This window comes from Monodon monoceros, unplaced genomic scaffold (genome assembly GCF_005190385.1).
Source record: "Monodon monoceros isolate NGI ecotype Baffin Bay Population unplaced genomic scaffold, NGI_Narwhal_1 Super_Scaffold_1, whole genome shotgun sequence".
NCBI lineage: Eukaryota > Metazoa > Chordata > Mammalia > Artiodactyla > Monodontidae > Monodon > Monodon monoceros.
In genome coordinates, this window is record NW_021703765.1 from 29,790,448 (window position 1) to 29,813,764 (window position 23,317).

The 23,317-nt window shown below is 35.4% G+C and overlaps 1 protein-coding gene and 1 non-coding gene across 2 annotated transcripts in view; both read left to right on the forward strand.

The window, feature by feature from the left end:
- RIT2 (Ras like without CAAX 2) overlaps window positions 1-23,317 on the forward strand; it is a 590,607-nt gene that overhangs the window by 213,126 nt on the left and 354,164 nt on the right.
- LOC114902422 lies at window positions 14,425-14,528 on the forward strand. Its single transcript, XR_003795501.1, has one exon. It is a non-coding gene; the product is annotated as a U6 spliceosomal RNA (small nuclear RNA).

Sequence of the window (23,317 nt, forward strand, 5' to 3'; positions counted from 1 at the left end):
GCTCCACATAATACCAAATGGCAGAAATCTCCCAGAGATCTCCTTCTCAATGCCAAGACCCAACTCCACTCAACAACCAGCAAGCTATAGTGCTGGACACTCTATGCCAAAAAACTGGCAAGCCTGGAATACAACCCCAACCATTAGCAGAGAGGCTGCCTAAAATCATAATAAGTCCAAAAAACACCCCAAAAATCACTCCCAGACGTGGACCTGCCTACCAGAAGGACAACATCCAGCCTCATCCACCAGAACACAGACACTAGCCCCCTCCACAAGGAAACCTACACAACCAACTGAAACAAACTTAGCCACTGGGGACAGGCACCAAAAACAACAGAAAATATGAACCTGCAGCCTGCAAAATGGAGACCCCAAACACAGTAATTTAAGCAAAATGAGAAGACAGAGAAACACACAGCAGATGAAGGAGCAAGGTAAAACCCACCAGACCTAACAAATGAAGAGGAAATAGGCAGTCTACCTGAAAAAGAATTCAGAGCAATGATAGTAAAGATGATCCAAAATCTTGCAAATAGAATGGAGAAAATACAAGAAACGTTTAACAAGGACCTAGAATAACTAAAGAGCAAACAAACAGTGATGAATAACACAAAAAATGAAATTAGACATTCTCTAGAAATGATCAATAGCAGAATAACTGAGGCAGAAGAACGGATAAGTGACCTGGAAGATAAAATAGTGGAAATAACTACTGCAGAGCAGAATAAAGAAAAAAGAATGAAAAGAACTGAGGACAGCCTCAGAGACCTCTGGGACAACATTAAACGCACCAACATTCGAATTATAGGGGTCCCAGAAGAAGAAGAGGAAAAGAAAGGGATTGAGAAAATATTTGAATAGATTTCAGTTGAAAAATTCCCTAATATGGGGAAGGAAATAGTTAATCAAGTGCAGGAAGCACAGAGAGTCCCATATAGGATAAATCCAAGGAAAAACACACCAAGACACATATTAATCAAACTATCAAAAATTAAATACAAAGAACAAATATTAAAAGCAGCAAGGGAAAAACAACAAATAACACACAAGGGAAACTCCATATAGCTAACAGCTGATCTTTCAGCAGAAACTCTGCAAGCCAGAAGGGAGTGGCAGGACATATTGAAAGTGATGAAGGAGAAAAACCTACAACGAAGATTCCTCTACCCAGAAAGGATCTCATTCAGATTTGATGGAGAAATTAAAATCTTTACCGACAAGCAAAAGTTAAGAGCACCACCAAACCAGCTTTAAAACAAATGCTAAAGCAACTTCTCTAGACAGGAAACACAAGAGCAGGAAAAGATCTACAATAAAGAACCCAAAACAATTAAGAAAATGGAAATAGGAACATACATATCAATAATTACCTTAAATGTAAATGGTTAAATGCTCCAACCAAAAGACATAGATTGGCTGAATGGATATAAAAACAAGACCCATATATATGCTGTCTACAAGAGACCCACTTCAGACCTAGGGACACACACAGACTGAAAGTGAGGGGATGAAAAGAGGTATTTCATGAAAATGAAAGGCAAAAGAAAGCTGGAGTAGTAATTCTCATATCAGACAAAACGGACTTTAAAACAAAGACTATTATAAGAGACAAAGAAGGACACAACTTAATGGTCAAGGGATCAATCCAAGAAAAGATATAACAATTGTAAATATTTATGCACCCAATATTGCAGCACTTCAATACATAAGGCAAATACTAACAGCCATAAAAGGGGAAATCAACAGTAAGACAATCATAATAGAGGACTTTAACATCCGAGATTCACCAATGGACAGATCATCCAAAATGAAGATAAATAAGGAACACAAGCTTTAAATGATATATTACACAAGATGGACTTAATTGATATTTATAAGACATTCCATACAAAAACACAGAATACACATTATTCTCAAGTGCTAATGGAACACTCTCCAGGATAGATCATATCTTGGGTCAAAAATCAAACCTTGGTAAATTTAAGAAAATTGAAATCACATCAAGTGTCTTTTCCAACGACAGCGCTATGAGACTAGATATCGTTACAGGAAAAATATCTATAAGAATTACAAACACATGGAGGCTAAACAACACACTACTTAATAAAAAAGAGATCACTGAAGGAATCAAAAAGGAAAACAAAAAATACCTAGAAACAAATGACAATGAAAACATGATGACACAAAACCTATGTGATGCAGCAAAAGCAGTTCTAAAATGGAAGTTTATAGCAATACAATCCTACCTTAAGAAACAAGAATCATATCAAATAAACAACCTAAATTTACACCTAAAGCAATTACAGAAAGAAGAACAATAAAACCCCCAAAGTTAGAAAAAGGAAAGAAATCATAAAGATCATATCAGAAACAAATGAAAAAGAAATGAGGGAAACAATAGCCAAGATCAATTAGACTAAAAGCTTGTTCTTTGAGAAGATAAACAAAACTGATGCATTAGTAGCCAGACTTATCAAGAAAAAAAGGGAAAAGACTCAAATCAACAGAATTAGAAATGAAAAAGGAGAAGTAACAACTGACACTGCAGAAATACAAAGGATCATGAGATTACTGCAAGCAACTCTATGCCAACAAAATGGACAATGTGGAAGAAATGGACAAATTCTTAGAAATTCACAACCTTCTGAGCATGAACCAGGAAGAAATAGAAAATATGAACAGGCAAATCACAAGCACTGAAATTGAAACTGTGATGAAAAATGCTCCAACCAACAAAAGCCCAGGACCAGATGGCTTCATGGGCGAAATCTCTCAAATATCCTTTTCAAACTATCCTTTTCAAACTCTTCCAAACTATAGCAGAGGGAGGAACACTCACAAACTCATTTGACAAGGCAACCACCACTCTGATACCAAAACCAGACAAAGATGTCACAAAGAAATAAAACTACAGGCCAATATCACTGATGAACAAAGATGCAAATATTCTCAACCAAATACTAGCAAACAGAATCCAACAGCACATTAAAAGGATCATATACTATGATCAAGTGGGGTTTATCCCAGGAATGCAAGGATTCTTCAATATATGCAAATCAATCAGCGTGATACACCTTATTAACAAATTGGAGGAGAAAAAACATATGATCATCTCAATAGATGCAGAGAAAAATTTCGACAAAATTTAACACCCATTTATGATAAAAACTTTGTAGAAAGTTGGCATAGAGAGAACTTTCCTCAACATAGTAAATGCCATATATGACAAAGCCACAGCCAACATCATCCTCAGTGGTGAAAAACTGAAACTATTTCCACAAGATCAGGATCAAGACAAGGTTGCCCACTCTCACCACTATTATTCAACATAGTTTTGGAAGTTTCAGCCATAGCAATCAGAGAAGAAAAAGAAATAAAAGGATTCCAAATCAGAAAAGAAGAAGTAAAGATGTCACTGTTTGCAGATGACATGATATTATACATAGAGAATCTTAAAGATGCTACCAGAAAACTACTAGAGCTAATCAATGAATTTGCTAAAGTAGCAGGATACAAAATTAATGCACAGAAATCACTTGCATTCCTATACACTAATGATGAAAAATCTGAAAGTAAAATTAAGAAAACTCTCCTATTTACCACTGCAACAAAAAGAATAAAATATCTAGGAATAAACCTACCTAAGGAGACAAAAGACCTGTATGCAGAAAATTATAAGACACTGATGAAAGAAATTAAAGATGATACAAATAGATGGAGAGATATACCATGTTCTTGGATTGGAAGAATCAACATTTTGAAAATGACTGTACCATCCAAAGCAGTATACAGATTCAATGCAATCCATATCAAACTATCACTGGCATTTTTCACAGAACTAGAATAAAATATTTCACAATTTGTATTGAAACACAAAAGACCCCGAATAGCCAAAGCAATCTTGAGAAAGAAAAATGGAGTTGGAGGAATCAGTCTCCCTGTCTTCAGACTACTACAAAGCTACAGCAATCAAAACAGTATGGTACTGGCACAGAAACAGAAATATATATCAATGGAACAGGATAGAAAGCCCAGAGATAAACCCATGCACGTATGGTCACCTTATCTTTGATAAAGGAGGCAAAGGTATACAGTGGAGAAAAGACAGCCTCTTCAATAAGTGGTGCTGGAAGAACTGGAGAGCTACATATAAAGAATGGAATTAGAACACGCCCTAACAGCATACACAACTCAAAATGGATTAAAGACCTAAATGTAAGGTCAGACACCATCAAAATCTTAGAGGAAAACATAGGCAGAATACTCTATGACATAAATCACAGCAAGATTCTTTTCACCCACCTCCTAGAGAAATGGATATAAAAACAAAAATAGGGCTTCCCTGGTGACACAGTGGTTGAGAGTCTACCTGCTAATGCAGGGAACACGGGTTTGAGCCCTGGTCTGGGAGGATCCTGCATGCCACGGAGCGCCTAGGCCTGTGAGCCACAACTACTGAGCCTGCACATCTGGAGCCTGTGCTCCACAACAAGGGAGACCGCAACAGTGAGAGACCCACACATCATGATGAAGAGTGACTCCCACTTGCCACAACTAGAGAAAGCCCTTGCACAGAAATGAAGACCCAGCACAGCCAAAAATAACTAACTAACTAGCTAACTAACTGACTAAATAACTAACTAAATAAATAAATAAAAGTCAAGCATTTGAAGCTCTTTTAAAAAAATAAAAAACAAATAAACAAATGGGACCTAATGAAACTTCAAAGCTTTTGCACAGCAAAGGAAACCATAAACAAGATGAAAAGAGAACCCTCAGAATGGGAGAAAATATTTACAAATGAAGCAACTGACAAAGGATTAATCTCCATAATTTACCAGCAGCTCATGCAACTCAATAGCAAAAAAAAAATACAAAAACAATCCAATCCAAAAAATGGGCAGAAAACCTAAATAGACATTTCTCCAAAGAAGATATACAGATTGGCAACAAACACATGAAAGAATGCTAAACACCATTAATCATTAGAGAAATGTAAATCAAAACTACAATGAGATATCATTTTACACCGGTCAGAATGGCCTTCATCAAAAAATCTACAAACAATAAATGCTGGAGAGGGTGTGGAGAAAAGGGAACACTCTTGCACAGTTGGTGGGAATATAAATTGATAGAGCCACTATGGAGAACAGTATAGAGGTTCCTTAAAAACCTAAAAATAGAATTACCATATGTCCCAGCAATCCCACTACTGGACATATTCCCTGAGAAAACCATAATTCAAAAAGAGTCATGTACCACAATGTTCATTGCAGCTCTATTTACAATAGCCAGGATATGGCAGAAACCTAAGTGTCCATCAACAGATGAATGGATAAAGAAGATGTGGCAAATATATACAATTGAATATTCCTCAGCCATAAAAAGGAATGAAACTGAGTTATTTGTAGTGAGGTAGATGGACTTAACGACTATCATGAAGTAAGTCAGAAAGAGAAAAACAAGTATCTTATGCCAACACATATATATATGGAATCTAAAAGAAAAAAAAAAAAGGTCATGAAGAACCTAGGGACAAGACGGGAATAAAGATGCAGACCTACTAGAAAATGGACTTGAGGATACGGGGATGGGGGAAGGGTAAGCTGGGACAAAGTGAGAGTGGCATGGACATATATATTTATATACTCCCAACCATAAAATAGATAGCTAGTTGGAAGGAGCCACATAGCCCAGGGAGATCAGCTCAGTCCTTTGTGACCACCTAGAGGGGTGGGATAGGGAGGGTGGGACAGAGGGAGATGCAAGAGGGAAGAAATTTGGGGACATATGTATATGTATAACTGATTCACTTTGTTATAGAGCAGAAACTAACACACTATTGTGAGGCAATTATACTCCAATAAAAGTGTTAAAAAATAAAAATTTTTAATTCTTGTTTACATGGAAGCACTAAAAATTAATATATGATAATTAGACATTCACTGCCTGACCCTTCTCTTCTCCAGGTTCAAAATCCTCCATTCCTTAATTATCTCTTCTATAGCAAGGCTTCAAATCCATATATATCTCATGTCCCTCCCTGTATACATCACAGTCTATCAATATCTCAGAGTAGTATCCCACAGCAATAAATGAAATATTTCACTTTCAGCCTGACTGATAAAGAATATGGTAGACGTTGAGTCTGTCATACAGAGTGAAATGTCAGAAAGAGAAAAACAAATACCATATGCTAACACATATATATGGAATCTAAAAATAAAATAAAATACTGGTCATGAAGAACCTAGGGGCAAGGTGGGAATAAAGATGCAGACTTACTAGAGAATGGACTTGAGGATACAGGGAGGGGGAAGGGTAATCAGGGACAAAATGAGAGAGTGGCATGGACATATATACACTACCAAACATAAAATAGATAACTAGTTGGAAGCAGCCACGTAGCACAGGGATATCAGCTTGGTGCTTTGTGACCACCTAGAGGGGTGGAATAGGGAGGGTGGGAGGGAGGGAGATGCAAGAGGGAAGAGATATGGGGACATATATATATATATATATATATATATATGTATAACTGATTCACTTTGTTATAAAGCAGAAACTAACACATCATCGTAAAGCAATTATACTCCAATAAAGATGTTAAAACAACAAAAAAGAATATGGTGGGTTCTTAACTCCTTGTTCTAATTAAATGTAGATATTCTTACCTTCCCAATCTCTACCTGCTAGAGCCCAATAGACTTTAACTGGCTTTTGGATATACCTTAATTTGTTGACTCATATTGGGATTTTTATCATTAGAAAAATGTTCAGATATTTTATTATAACTAATATTTTGAGTTCAAATCTCCTATTCCTGTCCATAGGTTTTAAGGAGTGGGAAAAAAAAGCACTCTCAGAAATTCACATCAATCTTCAATGTGTGTTGTCCTATTATAAACCGTCCATTTTTCAAACCTGTGAAGAATCTTTAGCACACCAATAATATCATATAAATTATTCACCATCTTTAACAATTTTCCCTTATGAACATATATTATTCTGTACCTTCTTGAAAATCATTAATAGAAATGGAAAATGTATTGTGGCAAATGACAGGATATATAGAAAACTACTAGAAAACTTCCTACATACTGAAACACTCTGACTTTTATTATTGTGGATAAAATAATTCAAATATTTACTCTTCTTTCTAATCATCTTTGATTCTAGTTTATACTTCTCCATTTTATCAACAGAGATTGTAAATTAAACACCTATCTGATGCCCATTTCCCTACTCAGTGATGGTTCAAAATTCCATTCATTTATTTTGTAGAAGCCTAAAATGTCATTACTCTAAAAAACCAGATTTACACTCCATTGCAGTAGCTACATACTCCTTTAATATCTAATCACATATCTTGGGATTTTAGTCTCTTTACAAATGTTAGTTTTATATTTTGATTCTCAATACAATTCTCCTAAAAGAGAATAATAAGTCAGGGAATTCTGATGGTTTGGCCATTCATCAGCATTACAGACTCTTTTTATCACCTTTTTTTCTGTATATATTGTCTTTTGAATTTTTTTTTAAATTAATTTTTATTGGAGTATACTGTTTTACAATGTTGAGTTAGTTTTGACTGTACAGCAAAACAAATCTGCTATACATATACATATATCCCCTATTTTTTGAATTTCCTTCCCATTTAGGTAACCACAGTGCATTAAGTAGAGTTCCCTGTGCTATACAGTACGTTTTCATTAGTTATCTATTTTATACATAGTATCCATAGTGTATATATGTCAATCCCAATCTCCCAATTCCTCCCACTTCCCCTTCCTCTCCTTGGTATCCATACATTTGTTCTCTACATCTGTGTCTCTATTTCTGCTTTGCAAATAAGATCATCGATACTATTTTTCCAGATTCCACATATATGTGTTAATGTAGGATATTTGTTTTTCTCTGACTTACTTCACTCTGTATGACAGTCTCTAGGTCCATCCACATCTCTACAAATGACCCAATTTCATTCATTTTTATGGCTGAGTAACATTCTGTTGTACATATATACCACATCTGCTTTATCACTTCATCTGTCAATGGGCACTTAAGTTGCTTCCATGGTCTGGCTATTGTAAATAGTGCAGCTATGAACATTGGGGGAAATGTGTCATGTTGACTTATGGTTTCTCTGGGTTTATGATCAGTAGTGGGACTGCTGGGTCATATGGTAGCTCTATTTTTAGTTTTTTAAGGAACCTTTATACTGTTTTCCATAGTACCTGTATCAATTTACATTGCTACCAACAGTGCCTGAAGGTTCCCTTTTCTCCACACCCTCTCCAGCATTGTTTGTAGATTTTTTTGATAATGATCTTTTTGACCAGTGTGAGGTGTTACCTCATTGTAATTTTGATTTTCATTTCTCTAATAATTAGTGATGTTGAGCATCTTTTCATGTGTTTGTTGGCCATCTGTATGTCTTCTTTGGAGAAATATCTATTTAAGCCTTCTGCCCATTTTTGATTGGGCTGTTTTTGTTTGTTTCTTTTTGGGTTGATTTTTAATACTGAGCTGCTTATATATTTTACAGATTAATTCTTTGTCATCGTTTCATTTGCAAATATTTTCTCCCATTCCAAGAGTAGTTTTTTGTCATGTTTATGGTTTCCTTTTTTGTGCAAAATCTTTTAAGTTTAATTAGGTCCCATTTGTTTATATTTTTATTTTCCTTATTCTAGGAGGTGGGTTAAAAAAAGATCTTGCTGTGATTTATGTCAAAGAGTGTTCTGCCTATGCTTTCCTCTAAGAGTTTTATAGTGTCTGGACTATGGCAAAGGAAGCAAAAATATACAATGGAGAAAAGACAGCTTCTTCAATAAGTGGTGCTGGGAAAACTGGACAGTTACATGTAAAAGAATGAAATTAGAACACTCCCTAATACCATACACAAAAATAAACTCAAAATGGATTAAAGACCTAAATGAAAGGACAGACTCTTATGTATCTTTTGAAAATCTTAACTTCTCTGAAGTTTGAAAGAAAAGAAATTAAAACCCTTAAGTCTCCTGGTAAAATCTTCAATGTACCCATTTGCAAAGTACTGTTTTTCATTCAATTTCTACTCTTAACTTACTTTATAATTATCTGGGCTATCTCTGGTTTTGAAACTTCTCCTTAATTTGCCAAGTTGCACTGCTTGGCTCCATCTTCAGTGGAAACATCCTGTTCTGCCCCATGAATATCCCAATACTTCCTTCAGTTATGAGAGGATAGGAAATGCACACATGTACAGAAATTCATTACTTTCCCTCTCCCCACATCCTTCTCTCTTCCCACAGTAAAGGGAAGTGTGAAAAAGAATTCTATATCAATTAGCTTCAGGCCTTTTAAAATCAGAAATGTTGATAGGGTCTTCTCATCCTCATTAGTTGAATGTCTCTTGAAATCACTGGTTATTTTACAAGAGTTTAGTGGGAACACCTTGACTTAATAAAACTGTACTTCAGTATTTATCACCTTTTATTATTTTAGGTTCTCTACCTTCAGGTTAAAAATATGTGAGGGCAATGGGGATGTCTGTTTTGTTCACATTGTTCCCCAGAACAAAATACGGTGATGCTTGTGCTGACCACACTTCCATGCAGTCAAAAATCCCTGTATAACTTTAGAGTTGGTCCTCCCGTATGTATCCTCAGTTCTGTATACATGGATTCAACCAACCTCAGATGGTGTAATGCTGTAGTATGGATTCATTGAAAGAAATCTGCATGTAAGTAGACCTTCGCTGTTCAAATCCATGTTGTTCAAGGGTCAACTGTATGTAGAAGGTGCTCAGAATATTTTTGAATGAGTAAATGAAATCCATGATGATACATATGGGATACAAAATTAACATCACTAGCTCTGTATGCCTGGCATAAAAATGTGGAACAAAGTGAAATTTTAGACAGCTAATAACTTCAGGCCAGGTTTTGTTTGTTTGTTCATTTGTTTTGGCTTCTCAAACATTCCTTTTTTCCAAAATTCAGCCATAACATTGAATGTAATAGGAAAGGGAGGACAAGAGATAGGAAAAAAGATACACATCTGTAAGTACCTGCCAATAACACGTAAACAAGTGTGTGTGTGTGTGTGTGTGTGTGTGTGTGCAGATGCCAATCACCACAGCCTCCAGACTTAGCAGATAATTTTCTACTTTTGGTGCCTAGAAGGGAGAGAAAAACTGAAGTATATATTATGTGCTGGAAAAATAAATCAGCAGCTGTGTGCCCTTGTCTTCTGCTCTAATGCCTAGCTCTGAAACACCAGGCTGTTCTCAGTGAATGGTGGAAAGGTAAATGGAAACCTGATGTTCAAAGGTGACACTTAGACTATAAATTAAACTGTTGCTGTGAAAGAGAGAAAAGAAAACTAAATCACCCCTGGTGTAAAAGCCTATAAGAAGAAGAGGGTAGAATCAGTGCTAGGTCTGGGAAAAATCCTTCTCACGTAAATTCTCATGGACATGGAGAAGTGAATTCTGAGGATATGCATCCTGAGCCAGGTCTAAGTTATACTCTGGTTGTGCTAATCAAGCAATGAAGCTGCTATTGCTGCCACCATTCATGGGAGTGGTGTTTGCCATGCTTTATCATCCAACTAGAAATTCAAATACCATGGCACAGACATCCTCATAATGTTCACATTTGAATCAAGGATTTGATTGGATTGACATGCTTGGCATAGCCTAGGTCACATGCCTGTAACTGTTGCAAAGGAGGCCGGGAAAGTGAGTCGTTGCTTTTACCTCAATCATGGAAAGTAGGACTTAATAAATACAGGTCGTCACGAACTTAACAATTGTCCACTATGTTACTTTTTCCTGTCTTTCACTAAATGTTGTTTCATGGAAGATTAAGCTGTCTATTATTTATATCTGAGTACTAATTTAAATTTGGACCAGATTTTGCAATTACCTATTCACTCAAATCAATTAAGAAACAGCACCTAATCTTCAAGGTAAACCTCTTTACTTATTTGATTACTCTTTAAAAAAAACAACCAGCTAGCAAAATAAGAATGGCTTTTGGGGCTTCCCTGGTGGTACAGTGGTTGAGAGTCCACCTGCCGATGCAGAGGACACGGGTTCGTGCCCCGGACCAGGAAGATTCCACATGCCGCAGAGCAGCTGGGCCCGTGAGCCATGGCCGCTGAGTCTGCGCGTCCGGAGCCTGTGCTCCACAACGGGAAAGCCCACAGCAGTGAGAGGCCCGCGTACCGCAAAAGAAAAAAAAAAAAAAAAGAATGGCTTTTGGGATTTACAAGACCTAGATTATTCTCCCAATCACCTCCTACAGGTTTGTGAGTTTTGTAAAGTTTAATACCTATTTATTTTTTTCATGTTTAAATTGTCCATATTGATATATATGCAGTATGTTATGTAACTGAAATGAGCTAGCACATCTGAAAGAATCAAACAGAGTGCAAAAGGTAAACTGAATTTATTGACCACTTACGTGACTGTCAGAATGCTAGAAAATGCATATACAAAGATGAATAAGGCATGCTCCATACTTTCAAATAACTGAGACTAAGAAAAATAATTAGAATGGAATGGCTAAAATGCTTTAATAGAGCTATGTGCAGTGTTATAGAAGTATAGGAGAAGGCATAAAGTTTCTCAGTGAACAAATACAGGAAAGCTTCATAGGGAAGTGTGATGGTTAATTTTGTGTGACAGATTGGGCTATGAGGTGCCCAGACATTTGGTCAAATATTATTTTGGGTATATCTGTGAAGGTGTTTCTGGATGAGATTAACACTTGAATCAGTAGAGTGAGTAAAGAAGACTGCTCTTTTTAATGTGGGTAGTCCTAATCCACTCAATTGATAACCTGAGTAGAATATAAAAGCTAGGTAAGAGAAAACTTTGCCTGCGTGACTGATTGATCTGGGATGTTGGTCTTCTCCTGCCCTTGGACTGTAAATTACACCATCAACTATCCTGGATCTCCAGTTTGCCAACTGCGGATCTTGGAATTTCTCAGTCTCCATAATTGTGTGATCCTATTCCTTAGAATAAATACAGCTCATATATTTCTGTTGGACAGTACTGCTATCAGCCCTGGATCGGTAGCATGGGCATGACCTGGTATCTAATAGAAATACAGAATCAGAATCCTAGGCTGAGACCTACTGACACAGATTGTGCACTTTAACAAGATCCCCAGGAGATTTGTATGTATAGAAAAGTTTATGAACCACTACTTTAGCCCATTGCTCTAAAAATACCTCCACTTCTTCCTCCATCTGTAGAGGAAGTTTCATTCCTGCAGCCCTTATTCCTAGAGAGCTGACATATTAGGGATTATCTGACTTCACAAAAGGAAAGCCTGGTGTTCTGAATAACATGTTTCTGTAAGGCAAATTCATCTTTGGTATACACATAACATTCAGTTATTAAAATGTCATACTCAGCAAACTTGGAGCACAGAATAACTTCATTTTGTTATCAGTTTTGAGAAGGAGGAAGAATGAACTGTTTCTTCATATGCATACATTGTTTTTCATCAGGCTACGGTTAAAACCTGGGGTCTTTTCTGGACCTTGGATGCCCTCATGCCTCCTGGAACTCTTGCTCACCCTGTACTCTCCCAGTCTCTGTATCCATAGCTGTTAGCAGTGTTTTCCCTCCCCTTCCATTATGTTATCATCCCTGCTGATCATCCCCTCAAGCCCTGCTTTCTGCTTTCTCTCAGTTAATTCTGTGCAAAAGTAATTGCAGAGTAAGGTGTTTGTGCTTGATAATAGCTTAATATTTTACCTCTCGTATAGTTTTACTGCATTTAAATAGTGATTTCTTGGAAATTACATGGCTTATCTTAACTAGGGAGAATGAAGCAGAGCACCATGCCAGGCCAATGAGAAAAGGTATTTTGATATTATTCTGTTTTCCATATCCATAACCCATATTCATCAACATTGTAAAGATTTATACAATACAAAGACGATTTAGAAATTGTCATTATGTGAAATAAAATTGATCTAGACTAGAGGAAGAAAGAGAAAATCATTTGAAAAAATTCAGTCATAGTTTAACTTTATGCAAATATTTTTACCAGAAAAATATGAAAAAATAGAGAACTGGAACTGGGTATTTTCTCCTTTTTTTTACATTTGAGTAATTTAAAACATTTCCTTTTTAATATGTTTTTTAGTAAAGTACAACATAGATACAGAAAATTATACAAAACAATAATTAATCACAAAGTAAATATGCAGATAATCTCTTGCAAGGTTAAGAAAGCATTTTCCAATAAATATAGCTTAGTTTGGATGTTTATTTTTGAATTTTATTTAAATGGAAATATGCAATGTCTGTTCTTTTATATCTAGCTTCTTTTACTCAAAATTATATTGCAAAAATTCAACTATGCTGTAGAGTGCTACAGTTTTCTACATTTCATAGCAAAACTAATGCACTGTATACATGTACTTGAGTTTATCTGTATCATTTGTAGTTCATACTGATGAACTCTGCGTTGTTTCTAGTTTAGGGACAGTATGAACAATGCTGACATAAATATTTTCATTCCTGCCTTTCCTGCACATGTGTAACTGTACATGTGCATATATTTCTTTTTTTTAACATTTGTATTGGAATATAATTGCTTTACATTGTTGTGTTAGTTACTGCTGTATAACAAAGAGAATCAGCTATACGTATACCTATAAGCCCATATCCCCTCCCTGTTGTGTCTCCCTCCCACTCTCCCTATCCCTCTCCTCTAGGTGGTCACAAATGTGAATATATTTCTGATGAGTAAAATTGCTTATAACAAACTGCCAAAAATTTGGTAAAAATAATAACACTTATTTGTCCCTCACACACCTGTAGATTATTTGGAATGTCTTCCCTTCAGACTGGTATTTATCTTGCTTCTGAAAGCAGTGGGCGTCTCAGGAAATATTCTTATCATGATTATGGAAGAATCAAAGGAGCACAAGCCCCACTACACATGAATATTCCATACCCCGGTTCATGTCATATGCATTAGCATTCCATTGCCCTAAGTAAGTCACATGGTCAAGCTTAAAGTCGTAGAATGGGGACATACACTCCACCCTGTATAAGGCCATGGCAAGAGTGTAGATATACAATATTAGTACAGAGAAAAACTAAGACCAATAATTCAATTCAACACATAGGTTATACGTATCATAAGCTTTAGTAGACAGCCCCAAACTAGTTTTCTAAACTGGTTACACCATTTTACACTCCACCTGTAATATATAAAACTTCTCCATACTCCAAAAGTTCACCACTATTTGATGTTGTCAGTCTTTTAAATTTGTCAATTTGTTACAAAAGCATTTGCATTATCCTATAGTTTTAATTTACTTTTACTGATTATTAATAAGGTTGTGCAGCTTTAAATTTATTTATCAGCCATTTGAATGACCTCTTCATACAACCTCAATCTCTTGTTCTCACTTAATCAACACACATACTAAAATTGAACATTACAGAGATTAGCATGGCCCCTGTATAAGATGTTATGCATATTTTTAAAGCACTGCATATTTTTTATCACATTACCTCCTCAATTCCTGGTGCCACTATCACTGCCTCCTAACCCCAAGGAAAGAAAGAGAAGGAAAGGAAAGGGAAGAGAAGGGAAACTACATCATACTTTTTCTGATACTGCTGCCTCCACCTGGGATTTCTTTCCTTCCTTACCCTTCTCCAGTTCTCTCAGTGAGATGACTGTTAAGGTAGCTGAAGGTTTGTTACATATTCTTCAATCTCCAGCTATAATTAAAGTTTGTTATACCTCCTTTGTACAGTCATTTAAGAACAAGGGCCATATCTTACTAAACTTTATACCCCTACTATGTAGTATTATTTTAAATATATATTAGAAACTAAATAAAGATTTTATAAATGGGTAATAAGTAAATGAAAGTTTTTCTACAGTAGCATACTTTTCACAAGTTGTGTGAAGTTGGGCAAATGACATAACGTTTCTGATCTTTAATTTCTCAACTGTAAATGGAAGTGAGAATAATTTTTTCATAGGCTTATTATGAGAATTGTAACATAATTAATGAAAAAATATGTGTTTTTACCATGCCAGTACAGTTTCAATGCTCAATAAATTATAATAATGAATGTTAATACTTAAAAAAAAAACAGTCTCTCTTTTTTATTGGAGTATAATTGCTTTACAATGGTGTGTTAGTTTCCACTTTATAACAAAGTGAATCAGTTATACATATACATATGTTCCCATATCTCTTCCCTCTTGTGTCACCCTCCCTCCCACCCTCCCTATCCCACCCCTCTAGGTGGTCACAAAACACCGAGCTGATCTCCCTGTGCTATGCGGCTGCTTGCCACTAGCTATCTATTTTATGTTTGGTAGTGTATATATGTCCATGCCACTCTCTCACTTTGTCACAGCTTACCCTTCACCCTCCCCATATCCTCAAGACCGTTCTCTAGTAGGTCTGTGTCTTTATTCCTGTCTTACCCCTAGGTTCTTCATGACATTTTTTTCTCTTAAATTACATATATAGGTGTTAGCATACGGTATTTGTCTTTCTCTTTCTGATTTACTTCACTCTGTATGACAGACTCAAGGTTCATCCAACTCATTAAAAATAGCTCAATTTTGTTTATTTTTATGGCTGAGTAATATTCCATTGTATATATGTGCCATATCTTTATCCATTCATCCGATGATGGACACTTAGGTTGTTTCCATCTCCTGGCTATTGTAAATAGAGCTGCAATGAATATTTTGGTACATGACTCTTTTTGAATTATGGTTTTCTCAGGGTATATGCCCAGAAGTGGGATTGCTGGGTCATACGGTAGTTCTACTTGTAGTTTTTGAAGGAACTTCCATACTGTTCTCCATAGTGGCTGTACCAATTCACATTCCCACCAGCAGTGCAAGAGTGTTCCCTTTTCTCCACACCCTCACCAGCATTTATTGTTTCTAGATTTTTTAATGATGGCCATTCTGACTGGTGTGAGATGATGTCTCATTGTAGTTTTGATTTGCATCTCTCTAATGATAATGATGTTGAGCATTCTTTCATGTGTTTGTTGGCAGTCTGTATATCTTCTTTGGAGAAATGTCTATTTAGGTCTTCTGCCCATTTCTGGATTGAGTTCTTTGTTTTTTTTATTGAGCTGCATAAGCTGCTTGTAAATTTTGGAGATTAATCCTTTGTCAGTTGCTACATTTGCAAATATTTTCTCCCATTCTGAGGATTGTCTTTTGGTCTTGTTTATGGTTTCCTTTGCTGTGCAAAAGCTTTGAAGTTACATTAGGTCCCGTTTGTTTATTTTTGTTTTTATTTCCATTTCTCTAGGAGGTGGGTCAAAAAGGATCTTGCTGTGCTTTATGGCATAGAATGTTCTGCCTATGTTTTCCTCTAAGAGTTTGATAGTTTCTGGCCTTACATTTAGGTCTTTAATCCATTTTGAGCTTATTTTTGTGTATGGTGTTAGGGAGTGATCTAATCTCACACTTTTACAGGTACCTGTCCAGTTTTCCCAGCACCACTTATTGAAGAGGCTGTCCTTTCTCCACTGTACATTCCTGCCTCCTTTATCAAAGATAAGGTGATGGTATGTGTGTGGGTTTCTCTCTGGGCTTTCTATCCTGTTCCATTGATCAGTATTTCTGTTTTTGTGCCAGTACCATACTGTCTTGATTACTGTAGATTTGTAGTATAGTCTGAAGCCAGGGAGCCTAATTACTCCATTTCTCATTCTCAAGATTGCTTTGGCTATTCAGGTTATTTTGTGTTTCCATACAAATTGTTAAATTTTTTGTTTTACTTCTGTGAAAAATGTCAGTGGTAGTTTGATAGGGATTGCATTGAATCTGTAGATTGCTTTGGGTAGTAGAGTCATTTTGACAATGTTGATTCTTCCAATCCAAGAACATGGTATATCTCTCCATCTATTTGTGTCATCTTTAATTTCTTTCATCAGTGTCTTATAATTTTCTGCATACAGGTCTATTGTCTCCTTAGGTAGGTTTATTCCTGGATATTTTATTCTTTTTGTTGCAATGTTAAATGGGAGTGTTTTCTTGATTTCACTTTCAGATTTTTCATCATTAGTGTATAGGAATGCCAGAAATTTCTGTGCATTAATTTTATATCCTGCTACTTTACCAAATTCATTGATTAGCTCTAGTAGTTTTCTGGTAACATCTTTAGTATTCTCTGTGTATAGTATCATCTCCTTTACAGTGATGGCTTTACTTCTTCTTTTCTGATTTGGATTCCTTTTATTTCCTTTTCTTCTCTGATTGCTGTGGCTAAAACTTCCAAAACTATGTTGGATAAGAGTGGTGAGAGTAGGCAACCTTGTCTTTTTCCTGATCTTAGTGGAAATGCTTTCAGTTTTAAACCATTGAGGACAATGTTGGCTGTGTGTTTGTCATATATGGCCTTTATTATGTTGAGGAAAGTTCCCTCTACACCTACTTTCTGCAGGGTTTTTATTATAAATGGGTGTTGAATTTTGGCAAAAGCTTTCTCTGCATCTATTGACATGATCATATAGATTTTCTCCTTCAATTTGTTAATATGGTTTATCACGTTGATTGACTTGCGTATATTGAAGAATCCTTGCATTCCTGGAATAAACCCCACTTGATCATGGTGTATGATCCTTTTAATGTGCTGTTGGATTCTGTTTGCCAGTATTTTGTTGAGAAATTTTGCAATTATGTTCATCAGTGATATTGGCCTGTAGTTTTCTTTCTTTGTGACATCCTTGTCTGATTTTGGTATCAGGGTGATGGTGGCCTCGTAGAATGAGTTTGGGAGTGTTCCTCCCTCTGCTTTAATTTGGAAGAGTTTGAGAAGGATAGGTGTTAGCTCTTCTCTAAATGTTTGCTAGAATTCACCTGTGAAGCCATCTGGCCTTGGGCTTTTGTTTGTTGGAAGATTTTTAATCACAGTTTCAATTTCAGTGCTTGTGATTTGTCTGTTCATATTTTCTATTTCTTCCTGATTCAGTCTTAGCAGGTTGTGCATTTCTAACAATTTGTCCATTTCCTCCAGGTTGTCCATTTTATTGGCATAGAGTTGCTTGTAGTAATCTCTCATGATCGTTTGTATTTCTGCAGTGTCAGTTGTTACTTCTCCTTTTTCATTTCCAATTCTATTGATTTGAGTCTTCTCCCTTTTTTTCTTGATGAGTCTGGCTAATCGTTTATCAATTTTGTTTATCTTCTCAAAGAACAAGCTTTTACTTTTATTGATCTTTGCTATCATTTCCTTTATTTCTTTTTCATTTATTCCTGATCTGATCTTTATGATTTCTTTGCTTCTGCTAACTTTCAGGGTTTTTTGTTGTTCTTTCTCTAACTGCTTTAGGTGCAAAGTTAGGTTGTTATTTTGAGATGTTTCCTGTTTCTTAAGGTAGGATTGTATTGCTATAAAACTCCCTCTTAGAACTGCTTTTTCTGCATTCCATAGGTCTTCGTGTCTCCATTGTCATTTGTTTCTAGGTAATTTTGACTTCCTCTTTGATTTCTTCAGTGATCATTTCGTTATTAAGTAGTGTATTGTTTAATCTCCATGTGTTTGTATCTCTTACAGAACCTTTCCTGTAATTGATTTCAAGTCTCATAGAGTTGTGATCAGAAAAGATACTTGAAACAATTTCAATTTTCTTAAATATACCAAGGCTTGATTTGTGACCCAAGATATGACCTATCCCAGAGAATGATACATGAGCACTTGAGAAAAATGTGTATTCTGTTGTGTTTGGATGGAATGTCCTATAAATATCAATTAAGTCCATCTTGCTTAATGTATAATTTAAAGCTTGTGTTTCCTTATTTATTTTCATTTTGGATGATCTGTCCATTAGTGAAAGTGGGGTGTTAAAGTCCCCTACTATGAATGTGTTACTGTCAATTTCCCCTTTTGTGGCTCTTAGTATTTGCCTTATGTATTGAGGTGCTCCTATGTTGGGTGCATAAATACTTACAATTGTTATATCTTCTTCTTGGTTCAATCTCTTGATCATTAGGTAGTGTCCTTCTTTGCTTCCTCTAACAGTCTTTATTTTAGAGTCTATTTTTTCTGATATGAGAATTGCTACTCCAGCTTTCTTTTGGTTTCCATTTGCATTGAATATCTTTTTCCATACCCTCACTTTCAGTCTATATGTGTCTCTAGGTCTGAAGTTGGTCTCTTGTAGACAGCATGTATATGGGTCTTGTTTTTGTATCCATTCAGTCTGTTGGTGGGAGCATTTATTCCATTTACATTTAAGGTAATTATCGATAGGTATTTTCCTGTTCCCATTTTCTTAATTGTTTTGGGTTTGTTATTGTAGGTGTTTTTCTTCTCTTTTGTTTCTTGCCTAGAGAAGATCCTTTAACATTTGTTGTAAAGCTGGTTTTGTGGTGCTGAACTCTCTCAGCTTTTGCTTGTCTGTAAAGGTTTTAATTTATCCATCAAATCTGAATGAGATCCTTGCTAGGTAGAGTAATCTGGGTTGTAGGTTTTTCTCCTTCATCACTTTAAATATGCCCTGCCAGTCTCTTCTGGCTTGCAGAGTTTCTGCTGAAAGATCAACTGTTAACCTTATGGGGACTCCCTGTGTGTTCGTTGTTTTTCCCTTGCTGCTTTTAATATGCTTTCTTTGTATTTAATTTCTGAGAGTTTGAATAATATGTGTATTGGTGTGTTTCTCCTTGCATTTATCTTGTATGGGACTCTCTGTGCTTCCTGGACTTGATTAACTATTTCCTTTCCCATATTAGGGAAATTTTCAACTATAATCTCTTCAAATATTTTCTCAGTCCCTTCCTTTTTCTCTTCTTCTGGAACCCCTATAATTCTAATGTTGGTGCTTTTAATGTTGTCCCAGAGGTCTCTGAGACTGTCCTCAGTTCTTTTCATTCTTTTTTCTTTATTCTGCTCTGCAGTAGTTATTTCCACTATTTTATCTTCCAGGTCACTTATTCGTTCTTCTGCCTCAGTTATTCTGCTATTGATCCCTTCCAGGGTATTTTAAATTTCATTTATTGTGTTGTTTATCATTGCTTGTTTCATCTTTAGTTCTTCTAGGTCCTTTTTAAATGTTTCTTGCATTTTCTTTATTCTATTTCCAAGATTTTGGATCATCTTTACTATCATTTTTCTGAATTTTTTTTCAGTTAGACTGCCTACATCTTCTTCATTTGTTAGGTCTGGTGGGTTATTATCTTGCTCATTCATCTGCTGTGTGTTTTTCTGTCTTCTCATTTTGCTTATCTTACTGTGTTTGGGGTCTCCTTTTCTCAGGCTGCATGTTCGTATTTCCCGTTGTTTTTGCTGTCTGTCCCCAGTTGCCAAAGTTGGTTCAGTGGGTTGTGTAGTCTTCCTGGTGGAGGGGACTAGTGCCTGTGATCTGGTGCATGAAGCTGGATCTTGTCTTTCTGGTTGGCAGATCCAGGTCTGGTGGTGTGTTTTGGGTTTTCTGTGGCCTTATTATGATTTTAGGCATCCTCTCTGCTAATGGGTGGGTTTTGTTCCTGTTTTGCTAGTTGTTTGGCATAGGGTGTCCAGCACTGTAGCTTGCTGGTTTTTGAGTGAAGCTGGATGTTGGTGTTGAGATGGAGATCTCTGGGAGATATTCACCATTTGATATTACATGGAGATGTGAAGTCTCTTTTGGACCAGTGTCCTGAAGTTGGCTCTCCCACCTCAGAGGCACATCACTGACTCCTGGCTGCAGCACCAAGAGCCTTTCATCCACACAGCTGATAGGAACTCTGAAGCTCAATGCTGTCCTCAGAAAGTTCAAGATTCAGATTACAACTATGACACAGACGGCAGCCAACGGCAAGATCCCTAAGTCTCTTGCTCACTTTTCATTGGAGGAGTCTGCCCCTTTCTGATTGATTTGTAAGAATTCTTTACATATTATAGATATGAACCTTTTTTTTTTCCTGTTACATATACTTTATTCCACACTATGTCTTGATTTCTCTTCTCTTAGTAGTGTCTTTGATGAAACGTTTTTTTTGTTTTAATGTAGTATCAATTTTAATAAATGTGTTTCAATTTGTCAGTCTTTCACTTTATAATTAGTGTGTTTATATTAGCTTTTAAGAAATCTTACCAGTATAAGCCTTGGAGGTATTCTATGAAATCTCTGAGAAACTTTGTTGTTTTGCTTTGCATATTTATATTTAAAACCCAACTAGAATTTATATTTTTTTATATTGTAAGGTAGAAGTCCAGTCCATTGGTTTCAATATTTATATCTGATTCACAGTACTATTTATTGAAAATATTTTCTTTTTACTACTGCTCTAAAATGCCAATTCTATTATCTAGAAAAAGTGTTCATTAGTGTATGTGTTCTCCATTCTGTCAGTTTATTTTTCAATCCCTCTGCCAATACCATATTGTCTTAATTGCTGTGGATTAATAGTAAATCTCAATATATGTTAGAAATTATTCTGTTTTGAGATTGTTGTACTATTTTTGGCCTTTTTCATTTTCATATTAATTTAGAATTAGTTGTGAATCTCTATCCTCACTACAAATCTGTTTGGTTTGTTTTTATAAATCAATTAGGGGAATTTGACACGATTAAAATATTGACTCTTTCAATCTGTAAGTATGGCATTCACTTCTACTAGTTTATATCATCTTTAATTTTTCTCAAAATGTTTTCCAGCTTCCTAAGTAGGACTCTTGCAAAACTTCTGCAAGATTCATTTTTTGAGATTTGATACATGTGATGTTATGGTAGTTGACACCATTAAATAATTTCATTTCTTATCTTTTGTTGCTCATATATAAAAATAAAATTGATTATTTTCTATATTGACATTGTTGCAAGAAAACTTACTAAATTCATTTATTAAATCTACTGATTTATCTATAGAATAAATAGAAATTTTATTTATTTGAAATTTCTTTGAAATTTTCTACATACTCAAAATATATTTTCCATGAATATTGACATTTTCCTCTTTTTTAAAGCGTTTTTTTAAACATCAGTCATATTTTTGTGCAGCTTCACAGGTTAGAATTACCAGTATAAAGTGAATAAAAGTATTCATAATGAGTATTTTTATCTTGTATCTCAATCTGACAGAGAGTGTTTTTAGTATTTCTCTATTAATCATAATGTTTGCTTTGTTTAGATACCTGATATTAAATAAAGCAAGCTGCTTTCTATTCCTAGTTTGCTAAGATTTTTTTGAGATTTCTTAATAATTTTAAACATAAGTGAATAATTTTTATGATTTTTTTGAGACAGTTGTACATTCAATGGAATTTTAAGAAATAATACAGAGAGATCCCATGTTCCTTTATCTAGTTTCTCCAGTGATAGCATCTTGCAAACTATGGTACAATATCACAACCAGGATATTGATACTGATACAGTCAATGTACAGAACATTTCCATTGCCATAAGGATACTTCATGTTGCCTTATTATTTATTTTTGGAGAACTTTGAGAGAACACATTTTATTCTCAGGAGATTTAAGCATATCATTAAAGTTTAATATATACAAATCAAGATAAGTGTAATTCCTTAATTACATATAGTATGGATGACATAGGGAAGAATATATTTTGACAGACCAACTGTGAAAGGAAAATGTTATCTAAATTTTCCACAAAGGTGTAAATAGTTTAGCAGTCTATCCTGTGAGGTACTTGAAAAATTCTTAACTAAGTAAAGATATGAAGTAATTCTTTAGCAAATGAGTGGCATTCTGGGAAAGTATTTCATTTATACCATGGATAAAAGTGAGCCACTCTACATTGTTTTTTTTTTAACATCTTTATTGGGGTGGGGTGGGGTCATGTTGCCTTTTAAAGCCATAGGCCACTTCTTCTATAATACTTGGCAACTATTAAGCTATTAATCATATCTGTAATTTTGTCATTTGAAGAATATTGTATAAATGGAATAATATATTGTGTAACCTTTTGTGGTTACCTGGTTTAAGTTAGCATAATTCTATGGCGATTCATCCAGGCTGTTGCATGTTTCAACCCTCCATTTTTTTTTTTTTTTTTTTATTGTTGAGTGGTATTCCATGATATGGTTGTACCACAGGTTGCACAACCATTGAAGGATATTTGGGATGTTTCCTGTTTTTAGCTATTATGAATAAAGCTACTATAAACAATTTGGAAACTTTTTTAGTGTGTTTTTGTGTGAACTTAAGTCTTCATTTCTCTGCAATAAGTGGCCAAGAGTGCAACTGCCCCTTTATGTATTACATGTAGGATATATGATATATATATCCTACATATATATATATATATGTGTGTGTGTGTATGTGTACATACACACACACACACACACACACACACACA